Source organism: Bombus impatiens, unplaced genomic scaffold, assembly GCF_000188095.3.
Source record: "Bombus impatiens unplaced genomic scaffold, BIMP_2.2 scf_0525, whole genome shotgun sequence".
Lineage (NCBI taxonomy): Eukaryota > Metazoa > Arthropoda > Insecta > Hymenoptera > Apidae > Bombus > Bombus impatiens.
Window position 1 is genome coordinate 139,584 of NT_176944.1, and position 16,726 is coordinate 156,309.

The window sequence follows — 16,726 nt, forward strand, 5'->3', positions numbered from 1 at the left end:
TAATTATATACAAATTTTAAGGACACTGCCTAACACTGTAGAATTTTTGTCGAATGAGCGGAGAAATTGATGGGGAATGTTGCGTGTTCGAGGAAATTTTACGACGAAAACGTTGTCGAAAAGTTGCGTACAGGTGCTGTAATACCGGTGATTCCGCGGTAATTCGACTTTTCGATGAAAGGTGGATGCGATGGTGCGCTCGGTGAAAGGCAAATTGAGGAAGTGTCGACGAGGTGTGCTTCGAATGAAACGGACAGGATGGTGAGATTGTATAACAGACATTTTCGACGAGACGAATTTCGGGGAAGATTGTCTCGACGACAGGCTATGATTGGAAAGATGATCCGATGGCTTGAAGACTTCAATTTCCAGAGCCTGTAAAACTGATGAGGCAAGATGATTTTAAACAGAAGAGTTTTATTTCATAAGGAAATACTTTCCATAATCGCATGTTATTATTTTCATGTCGTATTATTCAATTACACAAAATTGTAGGTTTTAATTTTCCATTTACTTTTATCAATGAGTTCATTCCTTCTTTTTACGAAAATGTATCTAGTCGCATGTTCAAATTAAATTCTATTCATCTATGAAATAAACCGAGTCTACGAATGTTGTCAATTTTTTCTCTCGAATTCAGAAAGATAGGGCATTTATCAAATTTCCAAATTACATTTCTAATTTAGTCGGCAATAATTAACTGAGAAAGGTGATTGATCCTAATAAACCACGAGATTATTAAACTGAATATACAAACAAGTGTTCAAACAGTAAAACATACAACTTACACTATATCGAGCATCCAGATATTATCTTGGAAAAATTCACCTAGTTATTGAATGAATTTCCTAGGAAAAGGAAAATGGTACCTGCACAATTTCGAAGGATATCGTACCACAATTTTTCAAACCGAATTCTCCTAATCATTGACAACTCAAACCATGAATGTAATTTAAAAAATCTGTAGAATCTACGTCAGATCATGTAGCTTTTTAACATATTGTTGACGGTAAACTGTGAAATTGATCGGGTCTCAGTCTTCCCACATTTCTGCAAAATGTGTATTCCTATTCATAAATCTGCGAGACTTGTCTACTTCAATTAGAATAATTATTAGAATTACATACTTTTGGCATTGCGTAATTTCAATATTTGATGTTAATATCAACTTTATTTCACAATACAGATTACTTCATAGTATAAAATCGCGCACGTTATAATTCGCCTGAGTAACTTAAACAATAAAATGACGAACAAAACGATGAGATATCAATACGGAAAATCGTACCTGCATACATTCTATCGTCATTTTACCGAAAACAACCAAGTATCCGATGACCTACGGATAGAGTGTACATGAGATATGTATGAAAACAATGTAAATATGTTTGTCGGGGTATAAATATATTACAAACGTTTTACCCTTAATTTTCGCGATGGACAATGGACACAACAACAATGCAATCACACAATAATGCTCGGTCATTCTCAACGTTGGAAGAATAAAAAGCGGAGAGTCTTGTTTGACGTGAAAAATATTAAGCACCCACATCTTATTTCTAAAACGATCTTACCAAAACCACCCATTGAAACGTCATCAACGAGCCAAGCCCCAGAACCACAGAACCTACATCGACTACCCACATCGTATCCCCGAAACGAACCGCGCCAACAATCAATGAATCTCCCCCAAAAAGTCTCCCATCTCGGACGAACCACCCTTTACTGCTCCCTTCATCAACCCCCTACAACGATCGTCTCGCGATCTCGCGACGAAGAGTGATCAAAGGGAGGCAAGGTTTGGGTCATTAATCATCCGCGGACAGTGAAGCGAGCAATAGAGGGCCGGCCGAAAATGGCGGTCGACACGCATCGAATTGCTGAAACTGCGTTCTGGCTGCCTCCCCGATTGGCCGATTCGCCCTTGGCTCTCGCAGGGGTCGAACATCGTCCGTTTCCTCAAAAAGCGTCGCCATCCTGCGGCGAGCTTTCGAAGCTCGGCTGGATGCTTTGCACGCACGCGTTCCGCGCAAATCAGATCGCGCGCGCGACCAGCCACCCCTTTTCGAACACGTTCACCCTTGGATCATGCGTTCAAGTTAGGTTAGGTTCTCTGGAAGCATTGCGATACAGGGTTGGTACAGCAGTGATCGTTTAACCCTTTCACCCCTTGATTTTGCGTTACTTGTTATTGTTTGTATTTATCGTATGTTTACATATAGTTACAATTATATCGTATTTTCACAGGTAAAGCGCGCATGCGCATGGAATTTTATATTCTTCGTGAACATAGCTAGATAGGATTTTGAATTATTCGAATATCTTGATAATTTGACTATTGAGTTATCGGTGGAACACGGTCGACGTGGATTCGTTGGAATTTAACACTGCCGCTTTAGTTTTAGTCGAGAAAGAGGCTTTTAACTTTTCGAGAAAATTACACACGCGAATACGATTAGAGCGATAGAACCTAAGTAGACATTCGATTCTCTTATCAAATATTGTAACGAGTATGTTATATTTCAAATATTTTATATGTGCTCACCTACTATGTGTATTTTCATATTCTTCAATTTCCTATAAATTGATGAACATCCGTAGCCTGATCTTTTTTTTTGGTATCAGTAAGCATTTGAAACGAAAAATATGATTATCGTATATGATCGAAACGATAAACGTTCGAGCGATAGAAAAATACGATTCGAAACGGATCGGAGATGATCCAGGGGATGAAATTATTGTAATTTTGGAAATGTGGAGCTGCGATTTTATCGACAGGGAGAAATTATTCGAGGGGGTTGAAGTAAATCTCGCGGTGGAAAGCGAGGGCTCTGCTTGCGAACACGAGAAGGGGTGGTTTTGACGAAAGGTTAGGTTGGTTTGAATTGTTGCTATAGGGTGGCTGCGAGAAGTTACAGTATAGGATGTTAAAAGATGGGGTGTCTTGTGATGCGTGTAAAAGAAGTTGAGAGAATTGGCTTCGAAGGGTGAATACTACGATATTGTAATGGTGAGGTAATTTGGTTGTCGAGGAATTTAATGCGTCGAAGGATGAAAAGATTTGAGAAAGAATTTGGGGATAAGACTGAGATTCGGTTTCATATAGTTTCAATTTGAAATTTGAAAGGTTAAATTACGAATTTCGTTATTTGAATTTAAATTGTGAATTTTGCAGTCTAAATTTGGATTTAAAAATTTGAATTGCGAATTTGACAGTCTGAATTTGAATTAATAGATTTGAATTGTGAATTTGACTATTTGAATTTAAACTGAGAATTTGACAGTCTAAGCTTGAATTTAAAAATTTGAATTGCGAATTTGACAGTCTGAATTTGAATTAATAGATTTGAATTGTGAATTTGACTATTTGAATTTAAACTGAGAATTTTGCAGTCTAAATTTGGATTTAAAAATTTGAATTGCGAATTTGACAGTTTGAATTTGAATTAATAAATTTGAATTGTGATTTCGACTATTTGAATTTAAATTGAGGATTTGGCAGTCTAAGTTTAAATTTAAAAATTTGAATTGTGAATTTGCCTATCTTCACTTTAATTGTGAATTTGACAGTCTGAATTTGAATTAAAAGATTTGAATTGTGAATTTGACTATTTGAATTTAAATTGTGAATTTGGCACTCTAAGTTTGAATTTAAAATTTGAGTTATGGCTTTCAAAATCCTTGTTCGATCTCGGATCTGTGAGTTTCTAATTTGCATTTTAAGAAATCCGGGTGCAAAATTAGCAAGGTTAATAAATGTTTTATTTGTTTGCTCATTAAAAGAATATATATACATAGGTAGTATATACAATATGCATGATTTGTTTCAATTATACCTAAATTCACTTTCACTCTTCATTCAATCATTACTCTTTTCATCATCACCTGAAACTCAAAATCATTCCATACGAGATTATATTATCTTAACCAATTCTTAAATAAATAACTATTATTTGATAATATAACGTTTCATCGTTAAATATGTTATAATCCTCAGACCCACCTAGCTCATATCAGGAATTAATCCTTTCACGCATGTATGTTCCATTACACTTATACCGCCATCGTAACATACGCTGATAAAACAACTCATAAGTAAACGTAATTTCTCTTCGCTTACAATTCATCCTAAAGTCTTTCAACAGTCTATCTGCATAAAACTTGGTCGTGCAATCGCCGAAAGCAATCTCCAGCACGCCGAGCGTACTTCCGTCGTCTCAAACGGCGCTCTTCCCCCCACTTCCGGTATCCGTTCGTAGAAACTTCTCTCGTATGGATTCGATCGTCATTTCCATATCAGCCACGACGATCGATCGTAAACACGTGGTACAACCCTCTTGGTCCTCGGGGTGCGTTTCACACACTGGGTGGTCGAAAAGTCACGCAATCCGTATCCTAATAGTCGTTTCAATACAGTTTGCGCGACATTTCAACCACCCGGTATCGTATGCAGAGAATCCTCGTTGTTTCTTCAGTTTCCTCACATCCTTACCAATTAATCGTGTGTTTTGAAGCTTCTTCGACTGGAACTTTGCGCTTGTACAATCGAGTACACCAAACATTTACATGTAAATCTGTTGATGCGATTTATATTTCCTGCAAGGTTACGTTGATGGTTTGTTTAGACGATAGATGAGAGAATCTTTCTCTTGTAATCGTATTCAAAACATTTGTGGCTTTTTCATTTTGCCAGTGAACTTTCTCGATTTTCAAATATCTCAAGATATTTATCGTTAACTATGCTTAACCTGGTTAGAACTGGTTTCATGTAAAAAATAAAATTCAACACTAAGACTATCGATTTAGATGTTGTATATGTTAATCGGTGTAATTCAAATGATATTAATTAAGTAAATAAATCTATATACTTATGTCCGTGTCTAGATTAGAGGCAATATTAATTTTTGCAAAAACAACTGTATGTCCCAGCAGTGAGAAAAGAAAATTTGAAATCAGTCATTCTGAAGGATTTGATAGGTCCACTGTTAAATAAACAGTTTCCTACATTGATATCTAACAATTTTCAAATACGTATCTACTTTCTAACTAACTAATTTCCGAATAAAAGTGATAAAAGTAAAGGGAAGTGAAAACGAGAGTAAAGAATACGATTAAGAAAAAGAATCGTTAATTCTGAAAGTAGGCTTGGAATAAATGCCAGGGAATAAATTATGCGGTAATTTTCTGAATCAGAATCCGGAGTTTGGTCAATCGTTAGCGCGAGCTTTCATTCATAAAATTCTCGAACATTCTGCGCAAGTTCGACCGACATACAGCGGACTCTCTTTCAACCGAGGGTGGCTTGTCCGCGTTGCATATTTAGGCTCTTTCCCTTTCACTGGATCATTTCCCGTCCTTTATGAAGCAAACTACTTTTGAATAATGTATAATCGTTTTACGATGAATTATCCACTTCTATTACATCTACGTCTAACTCTTCGAATCCATTCTTAATCAGCACATCAAATGTTTACTCACAGTTTAAATCACGCTATTTTACAATTAACTTTCTCGATGTTGATGTTCGAAGTTTCAAATTTAATTCTTGCAATCTATCTTTCATTAAGTCATCTGAATCCTTTCAAAAATCTATCACATTCGATCGCACTATTTTCTAATCAATTCCTCGAATTTTATTTTCATCTTTTTATATTTTTATTATTACGAATATTGAAAGTTTGTTCGAACTACTACATAGACAGTGAAATACGTAGCACCATTCATCGATTGTTTCAACTTTTCCTGGCAACCTTCGCCGACTTGCCGTTACGTGTATTTCGTGGTTGTTAGGAATTCTGACGCCAAACGAAAGGTTTAATCGATTGTGCGGACGAGACGTTTCACCGACGTAGCAGGCGTATTAAATAATTGCGTATTAAGTCATTCGTTTAACCTCCTGGCACAATGTAACACCATTGTTCATCGGCCATTCTTACGAGACTTCTATAACGATAACATCTGTACAAATTCGCTTACTATTATCCACGTCACTTGTACGATTCTCGAACGACTATCACAAGACAAATACAAGAAAGAAAAAACTAACAATACAAGATACAAAGACACTTTTTTATCTTAAGATAAGAGTAGAACACAATTTCTATCGTATGACGAACGATCCTTTCGTAAAATCGTTGCCACGTCTCTGGCACCCTTCCACTAACCCCATTCCACCCTTCGATCCTGCCAGGCTGCCAAACAGCAGTTCACTCACGCCATTATCAAACCGCCAAACTCGATTCACAAAGCCGGACCACCGTAACCAATCACTAAATCCAATGTGGACAATTCCAAATGCAACGATCATCTTGACTCGTCAGCGACCAACAAACTGCCAAATTGCCTAAATTCACCGTTGTTCTCACTGTTCCTTGGAACAAAGAGAAAGGAAGGCAGAGAAAGTTGGTCGAAGGGATACGTCGAAGCGAACACAGCCACAGCTCGCGAAAATTCCGAACGAAAACGAAAGCAGAACGTACGAACAGCCCCTTCCACCCCCGCGAGAGAGGTGCACGCAGCACGACCGTTCCATCTCCCGTAGACCGGCCGAACGCACCACAGATTCCCGGCACCACCGTCGACCACCCCCTTCCTTCTCCGCCCTCATCCCCAACACACCATCTTCCATCCCTCTTCTGTTCGAAATACTAGCAAACAGCTTTGTGCGTGCACGCAAAACCAGCGTACCCGATGGTTATGCCCATGGTGAGCCACCACGTGCGCGCACGCGTCCCCGCTGACGCAACACGTACGCTGACGTAACGAGAAACCGACAGAACCGAGGACGTTTTATCGAGTGGAGGTTAGGACGACGGCCGGTTGCGCTTGCGTGCGCCCTCCTTTCCTTCCGATACACGCTTTCCGTGCACACCGGGCGAGACCGCGTCAGACTTTTCCCCGGTCGCGAGCCAAACGCGTATCATTCGTGTATTTCGGCTTTTCCTTTTGCTCTCTGTCTGTCTGTCTGTCTCTGTCTTTCAAAAGTTCTCCTGGAGCAACGATCGTCCGATAACACTGAACCCACGGATCGTCGGTAGATACGGCCGGTTGTGAACGATAGCGACGTCGAGGACACTGTGAAAGGAACCGTGTCAGTCGGTGCACCCTGTGCGTCACGTGACGACCGAGACCGCGACCTATCGCAAGCAGAGGAGCAGAGACTTGGAGGCTGTACGCGGCACGACGCCGCTCTCCACGCCGCTTGCAGGGGTTTTCGTGGGTGGAGCGTGTGATCGATAGCGCACCAAACGGACTAAGGGGGTCGTCGCCAAGGTGAGAAACGCTGCAGATACACCATGAACAGGATGAACCACCTGCGAGCCGAGACACACACCCGCGCACGGGGTTTGGCGCATGGGGTTCGACAGACTGCAACGATGATCGTTCGGGGATGCGCGTTGCTATGCTTTCGAACGGGGGTACAACGTGGATTCGATGGGGCGGTGGTGGGGGGCAGATGTGGATTTTTCTCAAATTACAATCGCGTGAATCGGCGAATGGATTGGAGGAAAGTGATGCAAACGGGGATGAATGTTGATGTTTTTGAGGCTGGTTCGGTATGTGGGTCAGCGGTCGACGCCTCGGGCGCTGCCTGGTTCAATCTTTCGAAGGGTGGAGGGTGCTTGGGGCGCTTCGAGAGCCGACGTGGATGAAAATGGAATTAAATGAATTTTTTCTACTCTTTTCGAGGTTGCCCTTTGGTTTTGTTGGAACGTGGGTAATGCCAGGTATTTTAACCCTACCGCTTTCCTCGGATTTATATAGGTTAATGAAGGTATTCGAACACTTGCTGATACTTTTTATGAATACACCGAGTAGAATTAAAATTTCATTGGCACTGAAACGAGACGCGAGTACTATGATAAAGATTGATAAGAAGATTTGGTTAGCTAATAAGACATCGGTAAAGTGTGAAGTAACTCTGGAAATGTAGTATATAGAAATTACGAGTACAAGTATACCTGTGTTCTGGATAGATCGGAAAACTACTTCAGTAGTCAATTATCCAGTATAATGATAGATCTCGATATAATCAATCGTTATATGTTGTATACCGATTTTCTTTTTATTAAATATACGTTTGCAGTAAATATCCTGTAATTTCTATATGTCTCAGATTGGTTTCAAATTTTATTATCGTTATTGGTACGCGCGATTTTTCGTTTCAATTGTTGATGGTCGTTTTAAAACCTGACAAGTCCTTGAAACTAAAGCGAGATTGAAACATAAAAGATTCACACACCGCAGCAGGGTTAAGTTGTTGAAGGTGAGATCGAGTGGATTGAAAGTTCGCGTCGCGATACGAGTTGGTAGAAAAAACTTTTATCAAGTCGAATGCTTGAAGTGGTGTATTCAGAAGTTCAAGTATTGTTACGTACCTATATTTCTCCTCTTTTGTCCTCTATTCTCTTTATTTCTTCTACGTTCTTTCCCCTGGATTTAATCAATATTTCTCTCTAGAAACCGGCTGACAGGTTTTTACTTGCGAAGCATTCAAAACTTCAATCCGCATATAGATTGCACTAACTTTTTCAAAATATCACTATTTTTATTTGTTCTCTAAACAAAGAACAATTTGCATTAGAGTTAATCTCGATTTAATTACTTCGAAATCATAGTTAAACATAGTCGATAGAATTTCGTGAAGTAAATCGACGTAAGATTTGAATGTTTCTAAAAATTGCGTTAGATCATCGACTTTAACGTTGAAATTTCCAACGTTCTTGGAATCAATTTGCAACCAAAAATGTCGAATCTCGAATCTATACTTAGTCGTGAATTTTTCACGCAAATAGTCATCGAAACCTGACCTTGATATTAGAAGTTAAGTCGCATCCGGAGTTTCAAGATGGAGGTCGGTCTAACCTTTCGGCGTGGCATTTAATCGATATCGAACCGTGGTTTCAAAGTCGTGGCCTGTGCATTCCTATCTACTAAATAACCAACGCGACGCCACGGCTCAACTCGAAACAAACTTTCCTATCAATTTTCTCTAGAATCAACGATGAGAACCGCGAGATATTATGCTACTCGCTTGTAGCCTACGCTCATTCATTTACGTATTAACGTGTCTATTTCCTAAGAACGTGCGATAAGTCACATATCGTTCGATCGGCCAGTGGATAATCCTGTATTATGCGGTGTAATTTAGACGAGAAACGGCTGAACATTTGTTTCTACGATGCTTTTCAAAATAATCTAATTTTCCCTCTTTTGAGGTCTAAATTGAGCGTATCAAGTGTTTTATTGCAAACCAACCGGAAGAACAGAAAGTTTTATATTTTTCAATTCGAAAAGCTGTAATCGAGAGACTGCGGATGTTTATGCAAATTCGTATCTTTAAAAAATACGTATATGAACGTAAATATGATGTAAATTAACGACATATGCAATCATTACGATCTGAAGTAAATTTGAAAATAATTATACAGAAAGCTGTAAGACTCTGCAAGGATTTAGAGTTGTATCAAAATTACCAAAAACATTTACGGTAGAATTTAGTGATAATTTCGCATACCAAGTTTTCCAAAGTAACCAGGATGATATTTGATAGTAAATATTAGAAAGAAACGTAACTAACGTTGTTTCTTCTGGACTTGTTTCTTCTGGAAAATATTCGAACGACCACTTTACTTTGGATATTTTTTATATCGATCGTAACGCGTTCATTCCGTAAACCTTGGCGCCTTAAGATCTGTCATAAACGTAAAAATCCGCAGTCTGGAAATCGATTGCAATTTTCCCTCTTTTAGGCAAATAAATTCTTGATCGTAAAAAATTAAATCGTTGGAAAAATTGTGGCTATTTATCACAAAAGAGGACTTGAATGTCGCAATAAGTCGGTTACATTGGAAATGTCGTTCACCTTTGCATAAGAGATCGCGAATTACGTTTTTGACCCAGTTCCACGATGCAGAGAAACGTCCGTCAGGGACAACAATTGCAGAAACGCGTGGAGAAAATAACCGCGACGAAACTGGTATACCGGTTACTACGTGTAATTACGACTGGTTCAGAAATTAAACGTAACGCGTTAACATTTTGCCGATTTCTACGTTTGCGATTATCGCGTCGATCGTAAAAATATCTAAAATTATCATGCATGATAACTGATAACCACCTGATTGATAAATCAAGTTTCGAACTTTCTTCCGTAGAAAATTCATCGAGTTTACGCACTTGTGTTTTATTTATTTATTTATTTTTTAATAATATGCATAATACGTGGATAGTTTCATTGATGCTTTTTTAATAGAAATTTAGAATTAGGAATATCGATGAAGTTTTCAGTTATAATTTTATATACAGTTTCATGTATTGTGTTGGTTTCTGCTATGAAAATTGCACAATTAAAAAATCGAGGAAAAATATTGAAAGTATCAAGAAACGTGTGGAATTTGAAGTATTTAGAAAATTGTTATTATTTCGCGAGACAGAAATTCGACTTGGAATAAGAATTGAAGAACTTATACGAATATTAATCTCTGTTTAAAAAATGTACAACTGCAAGTTGGTTGATTATACAAATATTGCAATGTTCTAGAGACGATTATTTTAAAGATTCATAATATACGTCATTCCCATCTTGATTCCTTTATTAATTCACTTGCTATTAAAAATATGTGTTACTACATTAATAAAGTATACAATGAATCATAAAATCGTTTGTATCGTAGTTAACAGAAGAAAATATTAGTTTTAAATACAAGATAAAGTCCGAATCGGACACGATGTTCATTTTGTTCGCGTGTTCCCGCGTTATTATCGTTAACGATATTATCATCTTTGCCATTGTTCTGGCAAACGACGCATCCGGATGTTATTTTTAATCATAACCTAGAGAAACGTGACGTATATCGCTTTTATCTTTGCTTACATCCCGCTTTTCACATATTTCACGTCGCGTGATTGCTGCTTCACCTTCTATCGTTTGATATTTATTAAATGTTAAGTAATTCCGGCGTTAATTAAGCCGATTTAACGGACGCTTGTTAACGCTCCTTTTTATTTCAGAGGATTCTACAGTTTTATGTAATGTACACTAACCTAATTAGGTTTCTATGAATTATTTTCATCAGTCTTAACCATAAACTTAAGATATATAAACTTATTGAAACTTCAAGCAGGAAATAAAGTAAAATTTCAATATTAAAATTTCAATTACCTTAATCAAAGTTCCTAACGTTGCTAATGATTTCCAATTTTTCAATCGAATTTATCTAAAAATTTTAGATATATGGTAAAAATCTTCGCATATGTTTAAAATAATACTAAGTGTTTAAAATAAACCTCTTAACAAATACATTTATTATTAAGAGCTGAACATCGATTAAGATTAATCGAAATTATAAAAATTCTCCTCTCATATTTAAAATACTTCCTAATAAATGAATCATTCTATTGACAATTTATACTCAACGACGAATTTTAAAGCAATCACGTGTAATTTCCATATTTAACAACAAACCGAAACTTGCTGACAATTTTTCACACTTGAAAATAACTAAATGGAAAATGAGAAGTCAGAAACTAGAAAACAACATCAAATGGAAACTTCCGTACAATTTGTGAATGAAAAAAACTATCGATTCGAATGCTGTGACTAGAAATGTGATCAAGTGATTAGAAGAAAGTCAGGATCACATATCAGGGACTCGTGTACGCGACGTTTCCACGGCAACAATAGCGAAAGTGGCTTCTCGATACAGCACCGTCTAGGCGCACGGCGTCACGGCGTCGTCGCACGCGACTCTTCAATGTCGTTAATTTTATCGATCACTCGATAACGACTACAAATTCCCCATAAAACGTCTATTCTCCGTTTCATTCATTTCTCTATATCCGTTGCCATTTCCAATCAACCGATCGTTACAGTATCACTTACAGTTTCAAAATAACTTCGATGATCTTCATGTCGCTAGAAGGAGAATCTTCTTCGCGTGACTTGTAATTCAAAAAATTAAACACTCTGTATTAATACTGTAATAATAAAATTAACACTGTGTATATTATTATACGTGTTGGTTTATTTAAGAGACGAGTGATAAAACTGTAATAGTCAGTGTATATTAAAATTATTTTAAGTACAAGTACAGAGATAGCGCGTGCCTCGATGCTACTGTTCAACTCTGTTACTTTGTTATTCGAATGTCTGACTCGCTATAAACATTCGCTACAATGACTGTCTTAGAGAGCACGTTCGTCTATTTGTATCGACCAGTGGTATTTTAAAAAGTTCAAATACAACTCCGATTGACGATTACAAACAACGACGATAATATTTTGTCCGGAATTTGTTTGAAACTAGCAAACCAAAACAACGTTGCCACTCCAAGACACAACAATACGAGTCTTTCCCGATTTAAATCTTCTGTTGACTCATGTTGCGCTACAAGCCCAATGACAAGATATTTATTGCAAGCGTACTCTTAATGGAAAAATTAGTATACAATGTATACAACAGTAGTCTTAAACATACAATTAATGCTCAAGATAGTCTCATTAAATATCGTGGGTCATTAATATAACGGATGATCAAATACTTTGCTGATTGTTGCGATGTGTATGTTCCAATAAATATCTTGCAACTCCTATATTTTCACATTCGTCTGAGATTCTATCATCGACAAACGCGATAGCCACGTCTCGTAATGGAGCTAATGAGATTTCAAAACGATCCGTGTATTATACAGATAGAAAGTTTCTAATAGCAATGTTCGAATAGTTTCGCGAGCCACCGTATGTATAGCAGAATGTTGTAACGTGAAATTTATTTTTGAAACTTACTGCACATATAACAGCACTAATTATCACATACATATAAGGAGGTACTTATTATACAGGGTGAGTCAGAACATGTGTAAAGTACGGCTGATTCAGCACACTAAAATAAGAAGCAAAGTTCATACCTGTAAACATATGTCCGATATGACCTTGTTTTTGAGGTGCAGTCTATTTTGCGCTGTTGGACGTCACTTAAATCAACCGTTTCAAACGATGGCAAATGGAAAGATCCTGTTGGCCTTGTTTCCTCACCAGCTCATCCTCCGGACCTAAAACCATTCGATTATTAGTTATAAGGGCGTTTAGAGTCTCTTGTTTATAAAACGTCAGTCGACAGCGTTGAAATTCTTCGTTAACGCGACGGTCAAAGTTGCTGACAAATCCGTGTAAGTTGTTCGAGCGAGTTGGACAATTTATGACGCGATGCATTCACGCTTTTATCGAAACTGCATCTGGTCACTTGAAGCAATTTCTCCGGAGGTAGATAAACAACAGTTGCAACACAAAACAATCTGTTACTGGAAAACAAGGTCATATGAACTTTTCGATCAACGTTCTCATTCAGCCCGTATAATCGCAAATCTGTCTGTCCTTAAAATTTGTAATTAAATTCCATTCTGTCGAAGAGATGCAAGTGTCTGAATATTTCTCGGCATTGGCATGTATGCGTAATACGAATTTCGATTCCTATCTCGATCTCGATATCCATCTGCTTTACCATTAAATCGTTCGATCGTGCACGCGAAGCATGTAGCGGAATAAATAAAACGAACGAAGCAAAAGAACCGAAAGAGAGGTAAGATTGAAACGTTTGGGCGGAACGATAAATGACGAAAGTTCGAATCGCAACGAGGTTTCGCGCCGATTAAAAGATCGATCTTTATTAAACAGTCCAGGTGTCCATTTGACGATCGATTGATCCTTGAATTAATAAATCGTTGCAACGGTATAATGTTTGCTTGGTCGCGATAAATGGACCGTGTCAATCAACGTGTCGAGTCGTTAACGCGATTATTCACGCCGCGCCAACCGCTGCTCCTTGAGCTTTCGATCGAGAGCGATTAATGACGGCCGAAGCTTCATCGTGTCTTTGCTTATTTTGCGGCGCGCCATCGGCCATGCGAATTTATGGTTTCAGCTGCACGCATTTGCACGCGATCCGAAAGATCCGAGGCACGACGCTTTACTTTACGAACTTTTCGCGCGATGGCGTTCTCGGATGAATCTTTTGGCATTGACTTGGCATTAGAGTTCATTATTTTTAGATTAGCACATAAAGGATTGTACATACAGGAAATGTCAGATAACGTTCTCTTCTATCTTGAGCTGAATTTTATATTGAATTTGCGTTTGGCGTATGAAATATGAAACTATGAAGGATTTTGCTGCAATAATGAAATAATAAAAATGATGAAATAGAAATAAAGATGCGGTTCAAACAAAAATTCCCTCATTCTAAAAAAAAAGTTCTTCAAAACGTTACCATGCTTCTTGTACAAATATCGTACGCACACTTTCAGTGAAATTTAAGCTTCCACATGCAGCGAATAGTTCTCGACCGTTTGTTTATGTTTTGTAAAAGTCACGTTTATATCTACTTGACAAATTTATCAAAAATAACTAGTATATTTAGAGACATCTTCAAAAACCATGATCCATCTTTGTCATCTTGTGTCTTTTGAAAGGTTCAATGCACAATTTATAATCAATTTTATAACAGCATCGCTAAAAATAAATATCAGACGCAAACAGTATTTACTCAACTACGAAGTATCATCGAATTTTTAAAATTGTTTTCCTCGAAAACGCTAAAAGTGGACGTACTATATCGGTGCCGCAAGCTATCGATATTGAAGGAAAACAACTGACCGATTGAAAAACGGAGAATCATCAGCATGGTAAACAACGAATTAACATGGTATCGCTTTGAGAGGAAATGGAGCGATAGTGCTCGAGTGGCAAAAGGGTCGCAGAGGGTTGGAACCGGGCGAGGAACGCGAATCGTGGCGGGTGCTCGGGATCACCGGCGTGCAGAGTCGTAAAACACGTGCGAGCGTGGTTCGCGGTGCCGACCACGTAGGTGGGGAACATATGGGGAACCGTGGCTAAATATAGAGAGCGCTTTTATGGCGTGCGGTCGTGCCTCTGGGATCCACGGACGATCCACGAACCCCGATGCCCTTTATCCGATCCGACCGTGTGCCTCTCTCATTAGGGCAGCGTCACGTTATCGAACGGATCGCCATGATTTCGCCAACCCAACATTCGTGAAATCGTGTAGAAACCATGGTCATGGAGAAACGCTCGATTTAGGGAAAAATTTGTCGAGTGGAAGAGCACGTCTTTCGTCTCGTTTGATTAATCTTCGTTGTTTGCTGATTGGTTTCGTCACACGGAGATGGTAAGTTTCAGTGAAATTTTGAAGTTTTTCGTTTCTGAAATTGTTTCTTTATTTAAGCCTAACGTAGGTTCTCAGTTATTAATTGAATAGATTTAAATAAATAAGCAGATATTTATTAAGTCTTAACGTGACATAGATAGCGAGGAATTTGTTGCGTACCTGTAAATTGTGTACGTTCAGACACAGGTTTTATAAAATTGTAAAATTGCGAGCTTTAGTTTGTCAGGTTTTGTTTCTTTAGCTTTGCTTCTCTTAGAAATTTACTACGCTTGAGAATTATATTTTGAGTTCTCATCATGATTAGGGTCAGGGGCGTGAAACGATTCCTCATTTGAACTACACATGGTTGCTATGCAATGGAGAAGACATTGACTAGTGCAAATACGACTACTACAGAATTTGACGAGTAACCGCGGTACTCAGATACTCGAGAAGCTAACGACAATGATCCTAGGTCCAACAACGAATCCGTGGTCAACGGGTTAGTAGGCTTATTCCTTCGTCGAAGTCTAAGTGGAGATAGCAAGACATTAGTTAACTAGTCCAAGAGCTCGTACACCAGCGGGAGTGACTTTCCGTCACGGTGACGCTGTCGAGGAAAACTATGATGGGGTGTGTCTAAGAGCACGAAATCCTCGGATTCGTGGAGAGATGTCTTCATTCGGGAAGCGAGGGAAATTGACGCTGCTGTTAATTGAGTAATTTGGGACAAAGACTGCTTGTCCGTTTGAAGAACCTTAATTAGCAAAATCCTAAGGTTTATAGCGGGTCCTCGGGCTAACTGAACTTGTGCTGTGGTAATTATGGAAGGAACCGTTGGAATGTTTACTGTCGAGTACCTCTACGGATATTTCTTTTAATGAGGGCTATATTATTACTCCATACCGTTGTTAGACGGAACGTTCGTTCCGTTGACCGCGGCTACGTTTGGCGACTGATTGTCGCCTTGAGCCCAAGCTCATTGTCACAAATCACAAATAAGTACAATTGGGCAGAACGACGGTAAATTGTTTAATTACAGCTGTAGACTTTAATTGCAATTTTACGGATTTTCCCGAAGTTCCAGAGAGGAAGCTCCGGTGTCCTTTCCTGTATTTAGATTTGTATTAGGTTTTATACGATTAGGTTTACGTTCTTTTAATCGATCTTTATAATTCAGCGTGGCAGCGTACTTTTCGAGAGATCATAGGTCTGCTAAACTTTTCCAAATTCTATTGAAATTCAACTTTCTCAATAATAAATAATAAATAATAAAATAATAAATAATTCAAGCTTGAATCAGCTTCCGAATTATGCGAGCGTGAAACACGAATTGTATCGTTCGTTTCAATGGATATCGATCAGTTCCGTGATTAGGGTTGTGGATGTAGAAACTTGTAGTTTTAGTTTGTTCTTTATTTTCGGTTCTTCTAGAAATTCGTTCCAGAAACTTATTATTAAATTTACACAAACAAAGAATCTAAAACTACAATCATCCTGATCGTACGAGCTACAACTCGCTTCTCGCTCTTAGAAGTTACGATCGAAACAAAAACAGACTGT

At 38.3% G+C, this 16,726-nt stretch overlaps 1 protein-coding gene across 2 annotated transcripts in view; it reads left to right on the plus strand.

The window, feature by feature from the left end:
* Nucleotides 1-16,726, plus strand: part of LOC100749250 (ras-related protein Rab-37) — a 177,784-nt gene that overhangs the window by 16,298 nt on the left and 144,760 nt on the right. Inside the window, exon 1 of one of the 2 annotated variants that reach the window (XM_003491165.4) lies at nt 6,820-7,272. The exons of the other annotated variant lie outside the window; for it this stretch is intronic. The gene's annotated coding sequence lies outside the window, so the exon portion shown is untranslated. Of the gene's footprint in view, nt 1-6,819; nt 7,273-16,726 lie in introns of those variants that run through there. 2 annotated transcript variants of the gene reach the window in all.